This window comes from Cynocephalus volans, chromosome 8, assembly GCF_027409185.1.
Source record: "Cynocephalus volans isolate mCynVol1 chromosome 8, mCynVol1.pri, whole genome shotgun sequence".
Classification (NCBI taxonomy): Eukaryota; Metazoa; Chordata; class Mammalia; order Dermoptera; family Cynocephalidae; genus Cynocephalus; species Cynocephalus volans.
The window spans coordinates 106,854,672-106,870,571 of record NC_084467.1 but is presented as its reverse complement, the minus strand read 5'-3'; the positions used below and the strand labels follow the sequence as shown (position 1 = coordinate 106,870,571).

The 15,900-nt window shown below is 38.3% G+C and overlaps 1 pseudogene; it reads right to left on the bottom strand.

The window, feature by feature from the left end:
• Positions 1-1,924: 1,924 nt before the first annotated feature.
• Positions 1,925-13,116, bottom strand: LOC134384252 (olfactory receptor 5V1-like; annotated as a pseudogene).
• Positions 13,117-15,900: the final 2,784 nt, after the last annotated feature.

The following is a 15,900-nucleotide window of genomic DNA, read 5'->3' as shown; positions in this document are numbered from 1 at the left end:
AATGTGCTCCAGTCCCTCCTTGAATACTTTGGGGAGCTAGGGTAAAAGGGTCATAAAAAAAAAATTCATTCCGATATTCTTATTTTCCTAAACGTTTGGATCCCACCCCTCACATTATACCAGTGATATTCTGGCATCTGAATTTTATTGAATGTAGGCCGCCATCAAGTCTAGGTTTCAGTCAACACACCAAAGAAACTGTTAGAGCCACTCCCAGCTGCTCAAGATAATACATTGAACCCGGCATTTGTAATAAGTGCACCCAAATGAATATATTCAAGATGATCCAGCAATGTGTTCTATCCTCTTTGGTCTAGCATCCTAAGAAACCATTGTTATACATATTCTCAAGGCTTCTATCATCAAAAAAAACAGTAAAATTTAAAAATTTTATTTGGGCGTGAATGCTATCATCTCCTGAGCTATACTTTGTGCTATTACCCTGGGATATCCTGGGACTGGAGCACAATTAAGAGTCTGGCAGCAATGAGAGACGGTGGATGAGCATCTTAAAGAGAATTAGCATTACTTGTAAGACAATTGCCTCAGCTGGAGTCATCATGGAGGCTCAATTTAGGGAAAGCCAGTCTTAGATAGGGGAGTAGGGTCTGCTTCTGATAGCAAGGAAGATTAATGGAGATTTAGAGGTTCAAGGCTCTAAGAGTTGTCCAGATCCACTGGTGTCTTGCCCTTCTAATTAGCTGAGTCCCACTCGTTCCCCAGTCAGTTCCCTAATTGGCACATAAGAGACCTGTAGAAATTGTGGGTTTGCAATTTACTTTGTAAGTCTGAAATCTACAGAATCAGATTTTTTGTTCTAATATTAAGCTTTATCAGTTCTGAGAGATAAAATTTTTTCTGAATGTCTCACCTTGACTTGAGTGAAGGATTTAATGCCTGAGCCTCTCATTTTCTTCCTATAAGCTTTCCATTGCTTAAGTAACAGCAGTTAGCAAATGATCTCGTAGAGTTCATTCCCACCATAAAGGTCCATGGCAGCAGTAACTTGGTACTTCAAAGCCTGGTTTTCAATATACATTTTACTTCAGACAATGACTGCTGATAATTTTAAGCATCTGTTTTGTTATTGCACGCCATGAACTATCAGATTTCCACATCCATTGGCTTCCATTGGCTATGATGTCATCAATACAATCAAACTTCATCAGGTCAGATATTCAATCCCACTTTTGAGGGTTTGTTTCCTGGAACCACTTCTCATATAAGATGTTGTAGAAGTTAGTGTTCACAGAAGAAATTTAAAAAACGACTCTAGATATTTCAACCTAGGAATTCAACAGAGGAAAAAAGTGATAAAATTATTGAGAGAGCTAGAAGAGAATGAAAAAAAGACAGCAGATAATACTATCCTCTATATGAAAGCCTCTAAGCTCCATGTAGAGAGACGCTCATTCCATACTTCTGTGACCTTACATTTCAGGAGCAGCTGCTGCAGAGGACTGCAGACATCAGCCTCTGCCACCCTAGGAGTCTGTTTCTGCCACTGCGTGACTAGCCTGCTGCTGCCACTGCTACGAGATCCAAAAGACAATTTCTTCTTTATTCCTTCTTCCTTCTAATCTCTCGTGTATGACTTATTGGCAGAATCTGAAATAGAAGCCTGCTGGCAAGAGAGTCTGGGAAATAATGTTTGCAGGCTTTTGGCCCCTGTGATGTAGAAAAGAATGTAGAAGTTATAGAGACAGAGCCACAAACCAACACAAAATATCTGACACATCTTGACTTTGCAACATGGGAAAAGGGTCCTTGTGCAGACAGAGGAGAGAGAGAAGTTCTTGGGAAGATCAATTTTAGGAACTGGCATGTAGGAATTGAGGATCTGGATATAGACTCTCTAAAACTATGTCACAAATCCCTTGGAAATTATTTTCAGGCAGTTTACCCCAGTTTGAAGATCATTGATCTAGATACTGATATTGCCAAGGAATGCACACCCTCCAGCCAGCATCCTCAGGGCACCCTTGACCTCCTTGTTTCTCAGGCTGTAGATGATAGGGTTTAGCATGGGGGTCACGACACAAGAGCAGAGACAAGATTTCCATGTCCAGGGAGTAGTCTTCTCTGGGCCTGTCATAGTTGAAGTTGGCCCTTCCATAAAAGACCACCCCCACAGTGAGGTGGGATGCACAGGTAGAAAAGGCCTTGCTCCTTCCCTCAGCAGAGGAAATCCTTAGGATGGCAGAGATGATAAGTGCATAGGACACTGCAGTAAACAGGCAGGGGCACAGGCCGATGGTGGCACTGGCCGTGTGGAGCACAGACTTGTTAACACAGGTGTCTGAGCAGGAGAGCTTCAGGAGCAATGGGACGTCACAGAGAAAGTGGCTGATCTGGTTGGGCCCACACAGAGTGGATGTGGCTGTCAGAGCTGTGTGTGTCGCAGAATTCGCCAGCCCACACAGTCAGGACCCAGTCACCAAAGAGAGACCTTCACACTCGTGAGGACTGGATATTGAAGAGGGCAGCAAATGGCTACATAGTGGTCATATGCTCTAGCAGCCAACAAGACACTCTCAGTGCCAGCAAACGTCACAAAGAAGAAAAGCTGGGAAAGGCAGCCCTCATAAGAGATGGTCTTCTTCTCCTGGAAGACGTTCACCAGCATGACAGGCATGGTGGTAGATGCGTAGCAGATGTCCAAGAAACTCAAGTTGCTGAGGAAATAATACATTGGAGTGCGGAAAGCAGGACTAGCCCTTGTGGCCATTATTATGAGTGTGTTCCCCATGAGAGTTGTCAGGTAAATGACCAGGAAGAACAGGAAAAACAAGCCCTGCAGTCTGGAGTGGTTGGAAAATCCCAAGAAGATGAATTCGGCGATGTGTTCAATTGTTCATTTCAAATGGCCACAGCTTGGGCTGCCAGTTAGCTCAGTTGGTTAGAGCATGGTGTTATAACACCAAGGTCAAGTGTTCAGATCCCCGTACTGGCCAACTGCCACGGACACACAAAAATGTTACAAAGGGCCACAGCTACAAAACAAAGAAAAAATTGTAATTAGAATGTGCCGTTCCAAACTTGCAGGGCCCTGTCAAATAATGTATATAGAGTAGCCTGTACTGTGGAGAGAGGTGTGCAGAGTGTCTTTAGGAGATTGCTAGTTCTCACAGATTACTGCGTGGTTTCTGGTTGGTAAGAATAAAGGGAGACTTGGTCAAAACCTACAACAAGCTACTAACTCCTGTGTTGGAGTAAGCTCATTTCTCACTGTCTCTGCATTATCTCCCTCCTCACATTGCATATCACTGTGTTAAATGCTTTTATGTAAATATCTTTAAAATTTTTTTATTTTACATATTTATGGAGTACAATATGATATTTTGGTACATATATACATCGTGTAATGTTCAAATCAGGGCAATTGGCATATTCATCATCTTAAACATTTATCACTTCTTTGAGATGAAAACATTCAGAAACCTCTCTTCTAGCCATTTTGAAATATAAATACAATATTGTTAACTTTAGTCATCCTGCTATGCAATTGGACACTGTAGAGCTAGGGCTGGAGCTCACAGACCCCTCGAGCCCATTGTCCAGGCTGGGTCACAAACACTTCACACACAGGTCTATGAGCTAGGTAACTGGAAAAAAGGTCCTTGGAGCCTTGGTTAAAGGAATAGTAAGCTTGGGCCGGCCCCGTGACTCACTCAGGAGAGTGCAGCACTGGTAGCGCTGAGGCAGTGGGTTCAGATCCTACATAGTGATGGCTGGTGCGCTCACTGGCTGAGCATGGTGTGGGCAACACCAAGCTAAGGGTTGCGATCCCCTTAATGGTCATAAAAAAAAAAAAAAAGGAATAGTAAGCTTTATTCAGCACACACATGTCTAAGAGCTAGGCAGTCCAAAAAAAAAAAAAAAAAACTGAGCAGCTGCAAGCAAAGAAAACATGCTCTATTGTTCTACACAGGCTCTGCCCAGCCCTGCTTCACACACTGAAGAAGACACAAGAATAGAACAAGCCAAAAGATACAGGGGTGCACATGCATACTAACTCCACCCCCACACAACTTGTTTACAAAAAAATGTGCTGCACCACCCCCAACAGGACCTGAGGCGAGGTGGCCTAACCAAACTATTTTCCTCACAGACACCAAAACTTATCTTTCCTGTCTAACTGTGGTTTTGTACCTGTTGACTGATCTGTAATCATGACCCCTTCCCTGCTACTCTCCTCATCCTCTGGTAACCACTATTCTACTTTCTGCTTATATAAGAACAATTTTTTAGATTCCACATAAAAGTGAGATCATATGGTATTTGTCTTCCTGTGCCTGGCTTACTTCATTTAGCATAGTGTCCTCCAGTTTCACTTTAAGTAATAAATTTTCATTGTGAAAAACTAAGAAAATGCAGAAAATATAAAGAAAGATAGAGCCATCCAGAGAATTAATGCTACACTTTTATGTATTCCCTTCTAGTCTTTTTTTTTTTTTTTTTTTAATGAATCTTGGCATCTACTTATAGGTTTAAAATATCAGGAGTACAAATTCCCAAGATGCATTTTATTCTATAATACAAAATAAATTTAATCTCTCCCATTCATTTGAACATTTATATGGCTTCTATTCCTTTTGCTATTATAAACACTGTAATAAAAATTTGCATAATAAGTTTCTGTGAACATCTCTGATTATTTCCTCAGAGTAAATGTTAAGATGGCCTGTTTTAAAATAAGTTTATCTCATTTTCATCAATAAGAATTTTTATTTTTTCAGAGTTTCTAAGATATAAAAAATTTTAACCAATCATATATACTTAGGCATTTTTCCTCATTAAGGTAAATTTTAGCAGTCCAAGAATTAACCTCAGCAAATATTACGTTTCCTGAAAAATTAATTGGTACAATTACCAATTTTCTATTAGGTTATCCATTTTAATTTCTGAACCATTTTTGAGAACTGCAATTTTTATTTCTTTGTCAGTCTTGGAGGCAAGATAATAAAGTAGAAACAGTGAGCTGTTGAAATAGATGTGGATTGAAATTATACATCTGCTGCTTACTAAGTGTAGATGGTGGAAAAGTTAGCTGATCTCTGTTCCTGTTATTTGCTAATATTTTGTTGAGAATTTTTACAACTATATTTATGAGGGATAATATTGATCTATAGTTTTACTTTCTTGTAATGTCTTTCTAGTTTTGTTATCAAGGTAATGCTGGCCATGCAAAATGTGTTGAGACGTTTCCCTCTTCTTATATCTTCTAGAAGAGGTTGTATAGAATGAGCATTTCTCCCTTAAATGCCTCATCAAATTCAACAATGAAATTATATGGGCCTAGATTTTTCTTTTGTAAACGGTTTTAAACTACAAATTAATTGGGTAAGACGTTTAACCTCTGATTTTTCACTTGCCACATTTCTAAAATGGGTATCATCATCTCTGTGTCACCAGTTAGTTTGGGGAATTAAATAAAATAATGGATGCAATGTGCTTAGAATAATGCCTGCTACATAGTATTCTTAATCAATAATAGACATTACTGCTATTAGCTTTCTAACAAAAGCATATTAGTCTGTAGTGTGGAAGTATTTAAAAATGTGGATTATTGAATCAGAAAAACTCCTCTCTGCCAGTTACTATCTCTGTGATCTTGGGCAACTCATTGAAATTTTCTGTGCCTTAGTTCCTTCAGGTATAAAATGGAAATAATAATGCTATTGATCTCATAGGGTTTTTGTGAGGATTTAAATGAAATAATTCACACGAACTGTTTAACATAATGGCTACTACATAGTAAAAATGGAATAATTTGTTCTTGTGTTTTTAAATTCTTAGTATCTTTCAGACACTACCTACCCAAATAACATGGAAAAATCCTCACTATGATGAATCAAACTGTTAACAAGATTGTCGGGTCCGCCACCAGCTGACCCGAACAGCCCTTGCCTCGCTATCAGTCTCTCCCTTGGTGTTCCTTCTGGTGGGCGAGCGAATTGCCTGGATTCCTCTTTCCCTCCAGTCCCCGTTGGAAGGAGACGGGGAAGAGAGCCTTGAAGAGAGGTGAGCACAGCTGCCGGCCCCAACCAGCCCGTTAAAGGACACTCAGACGCGATGGGGGTTCTGTGGAGCAGTTCCGTTTATTATCACACAAGCACTTGCTTTTAAAGGCAAATGGGGAAGGGAGGTTTTTACATCCTCCAATCAGCTTAAAGGTTACGAGAGCATGCGTCCTGTCTCAATGCCTAGCTATCGCAATCAGCAGTGTTCACAAGCTAGGAAGCACGTGTTTGGCTAAGGCAAGGTTCCCGCAGACACTCTCACCCTACTTCCTCCCTGCCCTCTTAGGATGCCATGTTAATATGCCCTTGTGGGCCCATCATGGCACCGCTTGTAATGTCACTTAAGGTGGCATTAGTTTTTAAGGCCCGACACAAGATTTTTAAAGAAAAATGAAAATGTGTGTACCTTAAAAAAGACTACAGATTCAATCTCTTTAACATACATGTAACTATCCAGGTTATCTATTTCTTCTCAAGTGAGTTTTGGTACCTCCTGGTGTCTTTCAAGAAAATGATATATTTCATCTGTGTTTTTGAATTTATGAGCGTGGAGTTGTTTGCATTACCCCATAATTACCCTTTTAATGTAGGGTTAGTATTGATCTCTTCTCTTTTATTCCTGATATTTATAACTTATATCTTCTACCTTTTTTCCTTAGTCAGTCTGGCTAGATGTTTATCAATCTTATTGATCATTTCAAAGAACCAGCTTATTTTCACTGAATTTTTTTCTCCATTGTTTTCAATTTCATTGATTTCTTCTCTAATCTTTATTATTTCTTTGCTTTTGTTTGCTTTGGGTTTAATATACTCCTTTTTTCTCTACTTTAAGGTGGAAGCTTAGGTTACTGATTTTAAACATAAGCTTTTCTAATATGAACATTAAATGGTATGAATTTCTGTATAAACCTTGCCTTAATATATTCCACAATTTTTAATGTATTGTGTTTTTATTTTCATTCATTTCAAAATATTTTTAAATTTCCTTTGAGAATTTCTCTTTGCCCCGTGAGTTATTTTAAAATGTATTGTTTAATATCTAAATATTTAGGGATTTTCCAGATAGCTTTCTATCATTATTATTCTATTACAGTCAAAGAATATGCCTTGTATTATATTTATTATTAATGAGAAAGAATTGTTGAAGTTTCCAACTATAATTGTGATTGTGCATTTGTCTATTTCTTCTTTCAGATTGGTTAGTTTTAGTCTTGTGTTACTCGAAGATCTTTTTCAAGTACATACACATTAAGGATTGTTATGTCTTCTAGGAGATTTGATTTCTTTATCATTATGTAATGTTCCTTTTTATCCATATCAGTCTTCCTTTTCTGAAGACCACTTTGTGTGAAATTAATATAGCTCCCTCTTATTTATTTTGGTTAGCATTTGAATAGTATATATTTCTCTGTCCTTTTACTTTTAATACTTCTATATCCTTATGTTTAAAGTGAGTTTCTCTAAAGTAGTATATAGTTGGATATTGCTTTTTAAAACCCAAACTAAAGGCTCTGGGGAAGAACACATTTTTTGCTCTTCCTATCTTCTAGTGGTTCCTGGCAACCCTTGGTGTACCTTGGCTTTGTAGTTGCATCACTCCAATCTTTGCTTTCATTTTCACATGGCTTTCTCCCATGTGCATGTTTTTGTGTGTCCTTTCTTTTTCTTATAAGAGCACCACCTATTATGTTTAGGGCCCATCCTAATCCAGTATGACCTCATTTTATCTTAAATAATTACACCCTTCAAAGACCCTATTTCTAAATAAGGTCACATTCCATGGTTCTGGTTAGACAGGAATATTGGTGGGACACTATTCAACCCAATACATTTACCTTAATTTAAGCCATTTCTAACATTCTTCATTTATTGGTATATACCCAAGTGTCTGACATACATCATATTCCTTTACCTGAAGAACTTTCATTAAGATTTCTTTTAGAATACATCTACTGGCAATGCATTCCATCAGTTTTTGTTTGTCTGAGAAAATCCTTCTCTTAATATTGGAAAAATATCTTCTGGGTTCAGTTCTTTTTTTCTATTTCCATTTAGTGCTTTAAAGATGTCACACCATTGTCTTCTTGCTTATGTAGTTTCTGATGAGAAGTCTGCTGTAATTCTCATTCACGGTGCTTGTCAGTTATTTATTTTTCTCCAGCTGCTTTCAAGATTTTCATTTTGTTTTTACTTTGAGCCAACTTGAATATGATATGCCTAGAGTTTTGTTTTGGTTTTGTGTTAATCCTGTTTGGTGTTCTCTGAACTTTTGGATTTGTCATTAATTTTGGAAAGTTCTCAGCTTTTATTTCTTCAAATATTTCTTTTGCTATGTTTATATCTCCTCCTCCTTCTGAAATTCCAATTTTGTTTATGATAGACAGTTTGGTACTGTACCATATCTCTTGCAAACTCTGGTTTTAAAACTTTTTCTTAACTCTTTTTTTTCCCTTCTGTTTTGGCTTGGGTAATTTCTACTGACCTGTTTTCAAGTTCATCAATTCTTTCTTCAGCTGTGTCGAGTTTACTGATGAGCCTGTAAACGCATTCTTCGTCTTTGTTATGTTTTTGATTTCTAGCATTTCCATTTAACCTTTTCTTACAGTTATCATCTCTGCTGAAATTACCTGTCTGATCTTGCATGTTGTTTACATTTTCCATTAGAGCTGTTAACTATTAATTATTATTATTTTAAATTACTTGTCTGATAGTTTTAAAGTCTCTCTTATATCTGAGTCTGGATCTAATATTTGGGTTGTCTCTTCAGACTTTATTTTTCCTTACTTTTTTTATGCATCATAACTTTTTGTTGAAAGCCAGACAAATTATAGAGGACAGTGGATACTGAGATAAATGAGGTAAATTTTTTTTTTTTTTTTTTTTTTTGCTTGGAGATACCTGTCCTTCTGTGCGATCTTTATTGTGTGAGTTAACGTAGTCAGGAGTTAGGCTGAGTTTGAAGTTTGTTCCTATGGTCACGCTGAGTGTATCCCAGGCTTCACATGACTCTAGTGATATTTTGACTTCTGAGAGTGGGCCAGCCCCACACACTTCTGTTCTCTGCCTGACTTGGGGTCTTCAATTTTAACTATTCTCCAGAGATAATTTGCTTCTTGAAGATTTCTCGGCTGTATTCTGCTGTTTTTGTACTCAGTGCTTGTTAATGAACTGATAGGGAATAAGGGAGAAGCAATCTCTAATGTTCTGAGTAAGCCTCACTCTTAGGTACTGTAAACCTGGATTTTGGGGGTGTGGCCTTTACAAGTGATCCTGCCCTTCTGCAACTGTAGTGCTGGGCCTAGCACATATTTTTGCCCCTCCCTAATTTTGTCCCTGTTCTCTTCCCCAGCTCCATCGGGTTTCCCTTGTGCCCTGATGTGACAGTTTTTGTTGCTCTTGCCCCTGCAGATTACAGCTTTTGCTCTGTAAAAAATATATATAGAGAGAAAATGGGCCTGAGAGGGGTTTTGGCTGTTGATGCTGCCCTTCCCTATCACGCACCACCCCCACCCCAACAGCATCATTAATGAAGTTCTCTCAGAATACCTCCTGGTCTTCTTTGTGAGCATTTGGTGGAGGTCAGGGAGGAAAAGCAAGAAGATACAAACCCTCTCATGTCTATGGCCCTCATGGACTTCACACTCTTTTGCTAGCCTACTTTAGCAATTTATTAAATATTTAGCAATTTATTGAACATTTTTATCTGTATCTTCTTAGCTTATATGGCATCTAGAGGTTTCTGTTCCAGGTTAAAAAAATGCATGAATCCTCTTAGTCGCCTATCTGTCTTCAGATTTTGGTTTAGTTGTTTGCCTTGCAACCTTAGTTCCCTAATAAGTTCAAGAAAAGTCATGAATTTACATTTTCTACTGCTTTTTTGTTGTTGTTATGATGGAAGCAACATGCTTTCCAGCTCTCTAAATCTCTAAGCTGAAGTTCAAAGTCTATATAACCACTTTTGAATACCATTTGGCAATTTCTAATAAACATATAGTTATTCTATGACCCAGCAATACCAGTCTTAGGCATATTCACAAAAAAATAGATTCACAAAAAAACTTGTATGAGAATTCACAGTAGCTCAAGCAAACAATAGGCCTATCAAGAGAAGACTAGATAAATTGTGGTATATCCTACAATGGAATAATAGACAATTATTTTCAAAGAACACAAATTACTGATACATGTAATAACATTGATAAATCTAAAAAATTTTGTTGAATGAAAGCAGCCAGACACAAAATAATATATATGTTTCCTTTAAATGAAGTTCAAAAATAGGCAAAACTAAACTATGGCAATCAAGTAAGAATAGTGGTTACTTCTGGGGTTTAGGGATGATATTAACTAGTAAGGAACATGAAAGAATTTTCTGGGGTGTTGGAAATGTTCTGTATCTTGATTTTGATAATTTATATATATGCAAAAATTTAGCAACCTGTACACTTAAGATTTGTACATTTTACTAAGTGTGAATTACAATTTAATTTTAAAAAATAAGGTAAGGAAAGTGATAAAAGCAGGAGGCATTTTTTAATGCAATTTTTGTCTCAGGATTGGTCAGAATCAGACCTAAATATCTTTTAGGTTACTAAGATTTACATATTTTTTCCTCATTTTTGTATCTCTCTACTTTTTCTATACCACAGTTATAGTCCAGTACATATCACCTTTTACAAACCACATCAAATCATTTCCTGACAATGATCTATTTAGAGCAGTGAAAGTGATTGGTGGGCACATGGGTCCTGGACCACAGATGCAAAGCCATGCTAACAATGTATGTATGTGTATTTGTGTGTGTGTGTGTGTGTGTGTGTGTGTGTGTGTGTATTTCATTGGAGAGGCATGTCTGACAACACTGTCCCATAGGTAATGGAATGAAAGGGATTGCATCGCAGACAACTTTGGTGGCAAAAATCTCAAATAAAATAGCATGGATCTATCCAGCTAAGGTCAAGGAAGCTCATAGGACTTGTGTTGTCTGAATTGCTACAGAAAAAAGAACTCCGAGATCTCTGGGACACCAGTGAACTGTGAGCTGTGGTACTACTAGAGGCTGCCAGATTATGAGTTCTGGAAGCCCCTTCCCCAACAGCTGCGTCCATCCCTTGTTCCTGGATATTCCTGCTGGGTTGCAAGGAACTGGTGGAACAATCCTAGTTGGTTGTTGCCAAGCTCTAGATTAATTCTGAGGAGGCTGGTGATTTTCAGTTCAAATACAATCTCATTAGCTACCCGAAAGGAGGTGGAGGGAATCAGCTGCCTCTGGGGCACAAAACTAGGCTGTGTGAAGCTGTCAGGCCTGCCTTTCTGGACAAGGTCCTTGGGGACAAAAATAACTTAGTGCTCTTGCATAAGGACCTCAGAAAACATCTTCCTTCCCCTTATGGGCCAGCAGGGAGCCTGAATGTCTTCCCAGAAGCCAGGCTTTGGTTTGAAAATAGGTGGGAATGCCTGCAGAATATCAATAGGGAACAGGGACCCCTTTATAGGTGAGGGAAGGCTGGAAGCAGGGGACATCTGGAAAGAAATAGCCTGAGCTTTAGATAATCTCAGCTTTGAGAAACTGAAAAAACTATAGATTTAGAATGTGCACGTGTACCCATGCACAGAATCTTGTATGCAGTTGCTGGGGGGAGGAGGACATATAACTGTTAAATTTGTCCCTGGAGTCCCTTATAGTTCATGTACCTCAGGTTAAAACACCTTTGTTTAGTCCAAGAGAGTAGTCTGAGTGCTAAAACCAGATCAAAATGAAATGGTCTGTAACTGATGTAGGGTTCTGGGGCTTGGAGAAATTCCTGAAGCAGTAGTTCATGTAGTGGGAGCCATGTTTGCAATACTTTGAAGTCCATGGATGGTGAGGACACGGTGAGGGTACCGAAGTTGTCCAGGCAGGCCGGCTGGGTGGCGGAGTCATTAATTTAAACAGGAAATACATGAGGTGTAGAAGGTTTAGGGAAAAGAAAATAGCAGATTAGATTTGAGTAATGTTGAATGTTAGGAAACTGTGGGATATCTATGTAGAAATGCCCAGCAGGCAGTGGAAAATACAGGATTTGTCCTCGGGACACAGGCTAGTACTGCAGATAAGGATTTGGGAGTCACTGTCTTGAAGGTGACTGTTGAAGCAACAGGTGCACATGAAATCCACTAAAGGGAATAGATGTGGTGAGTGGAGAAGAAGGCTAAGGTGGGACTCGTGATCCTCAACATTTATAGAAAATGTGGCGAAGATGTATCCAGGAAGGATTTGAAATAATCGCCACCCTATCTAGGTTAGCTGTAGGCATTGCTTTACTCAAATGATTTCCCTAAATAACAAGCATTTCCTTTATTAGCATTATTAACATTGATTTACAGTAAATCAACATTGGAATTGAGCTGGGAATCGGCATGTATTCAGAAATTTCTTATGCTATGTGTGTGTTTTGTTCTCTTTTCTCTATCAACTGCAGAGATGAACTTCAAGTAATTAATCAACTGCAGAGATGAACTTCAGGTAATTAAAAAATCAGTGACACATATTTTCTTTTAACTCTCCGTATCAAAAGGGTAGATATGACAATCTCTGTTACAGGTAGATGTCTAAGTGTATTGAGAGAAATAAATAAAATTCTTCATGAGACGTTTACTCTGGGAAACTGATGCACAGTCTATGGAGATCTAATTTGGAAAACTGAATATACATGTTCAGGGATTTAAGAAAATATGGTTTCTGAAGTTGCATGCGCTGCTTATTGTAAAGAACTTGAAATGTGACTTCTGATTAGAGAACTTCAAGTCAGTTCTTGAGGAACAAACTGGGGATATTTTTAAAAAATATTTCTGTCTTATATTTATATATGAGGGGTCTTCAAAAGGTTCATGGAAGGATTTATATTATATTTCAATTCAATTTTTCATGAACTTTAAAAAGTACCTGCATAGTTTTTTCCTTGGTCTGGCAGGCGAATTTCTTGTGGGCCAGGGGAATGGGGTAAGGCTGAGTAGTGACAACCAATCCATTTTTCTCATCTCGGATGTTCATTTTGTCGGTATAAGGCAACAACGTTGAATTGTCATCACAATCATCATCATCATAATCCATCATTAACAGTCACCACTTAGGCATGACACTTTGTGTGACACAATGTATGCTTGCCCCTTAGAATTTACATGCTGCTGCACGGGAATAGGCAACCTCAGTAGTAAACCCTCTGCTGTATAATAATAACTTTGTTTTCCATCATTGAATGGAAATAACTTGAGGGTTAGTTTTCTTAGGCTAATTCTATACACAAAAATGTCTGGCTGTTAAAAGAAAAACCTTGTTTAATGTAGTTAAAGAGGATGTTTTTCTTTAAAAATTAAATTGAGTTTAGTATAATCTACCCAATCAAAACTAAATGAGTTTCAGAAGATGCAACATTTTTACATACTTGAAGTCAATCAGGATTTTCTAAACTGAGGCATGAGTAGAGAGAAACAGGTAATAACAGCTAACACTTATTAAATGCCTAATACGTGCTAACCTTATACCTGTATTGCATCTAAGCTTTCTACATGTATTAATTCATTTGGTTCACAAAACAACCTATAAGACAACCCACTATTCCATTTTGCAGATAAAGAAACTGAGGCACAAAGAGTTTAAGTCATATAATAATTTACTGTAAAGTTACGTGACTACACCAGTTGTCAAGTAAGGCAAATCATAACTAAAGCCAAAATGTTTCATTATTTTAGTTATACTAAGTTTCCATTTATATTGTTAGAACTAGGGCTCAGACCCTTCAAACCCATTATACAGACTGGGTCACCAGACTAAGTTTCCATTTATATTGTTAGAACTAGGGCTCAGACCCTTCAAACCCATTATACAGACTGGGTCACCAGACCCCTCCCATGCAGGTCCATGCTAGGTAATTGGGAAAGATTCCGGGAGCTATTGGCAGAAGACAGGAGCTCAGTCTTCAGCAGCAGCAGCAGCAGCAGATTACAGGTCCAGTAGCTTACGGGTCGCCGGTGGCCTTGCAGAGGGTCCCGGGGGCACTAGCAGCAGCCTCCAGCAGCAGTAGCAGTCTCCCCATGGCACCCCCCCCCCCCAGGGGCATCCCAGGGGTGGGGAGCACCATGGATCAGAGCCACTCATCCTTTTGCTTAAGTACATAACCCAGGACACCTGGGCACACATGCGCAATTACATTAGACAATAACCAAGGAACACCTGAGAGCATTTGCATATTTACATCAAATGCTCCCAAGATTCTGAACATCTGAGGGGCTCTGACCATTTTCCTGTATTTTCCCAACAATTACTTATAGTGATACTTTATGTTACCTGATAAAGTTGTCTTCTATTTGTAAATTACTTTATAGTCTTAGAAGCCCATGCATTCTTATCTTTGATTCTAAGAATTTAAGGCAAATGATTAATAGGCCCTCATTAAAATAGCACTCATTAAAAATTTCAAATCTCAGGGCCTTGAGGAGCTTAAAGTATTTGTTTCAATAGAAAGTTGGTACTGAACGTAAGCATAAATAATTTTTAACTCTAAATGTAAACTGTAGAAAATAAACAAGCCTAGAGGTCTTAAAAGAGGAAATTTTTTGTTTGCTTTGGCAATAAATGAAATGTTTTGTTGATTATCCTTAAGGGGGTTTATTTCCTCAAAAGAAACAAAATTAGCATAAACTAAACTGGTATGATTGTGAAAACCCTTACAGCACATCAGGGAAACATCTATTCATATTTAATTTCAATAACACAAAGCAATGATAAAAATTTTTAAATCAAATTTTTATGTTGCACAGTAAATTGTTGATCTACTTAAACCACACACACACATGCACACAGGACAATTTATCTAAAAGAAAGTCCAAATAGTTTCACGTGTTTGTGGCAAAGTTAATTTATCTCAATGAAAATATGAGCTATTTTTGCCTGGCCCAGATTTCTATTTGCACATTTCCCATAATACACGAGCCCAGGACCAGATGGAATATTCAGAGGTCATCCTGCAGTCCAGTGCTTTTCACACTTTACTGTGCATGTAAATCACCTGCATTTCCAATAAGCTCCCAATGCGCTGGTTCATAGACCACACTTTAGCAGCAAGTCTAGGCTACTTCCACCTAACAGGCTGAACTGCATTTACTCCGAACTAGTAGGTTGTCTTAACAAATTCACCAAGAAAAATTCTCCATCCTGTCTTAGAAATTGATTACAGCATTTAACATTTCTTTCAGCGCTTTAAATCTCACCTGTGCTTTTCCTAGTGTGAAGTGGGAGGGGAAGACAAATTACTACCTCTTAGGATATGTCAGAGTCTTCCAGCTATAAAATTCTTCAAGGCATGAAATTCTTATTTCCTTTCAGCATTTTCCAACAGCCTTTTCTTGGTAGCAGCTAGTTTTCAGTTCAAACCAATTCAGTTCCTCCATAGGTTCTAATACAGCCCCAAGCTAGGTGTTATGAAGAAACCCAAAGGGCAGTAAGACCTGATCTCTGTCTTCAACAAGCCTACAGTCTAATGGGAAAATAAACTACAAATGAGGCAGAAAGCTGTATTACATTTTGTTTGTTGTTTGTTTTAAAATTATTGTTTTAATTTTTTACCAATCTTTGGTTAGAGAGCCTCTGTTTGAACACCTCTAGGAATGAGACGTGCTGTATTTGCTCAAAGCCCCTCATTCCATCCTGAATACGAGCTCCTTGAGGTCACAGTCCAGGCCTTTTGATTCTGTGCTAAAAACTAGTCCAGGGCCTCATGTACAATGTGTGCTCAGAAGCGTTTGATGAATGAAGAAGGCCCTAAAGAACGTCTATGGTAGTAGACATATCAAAAGTTTCTTAAAGACATAGCATTGCGGTGGACCCTAAAGCATTTAG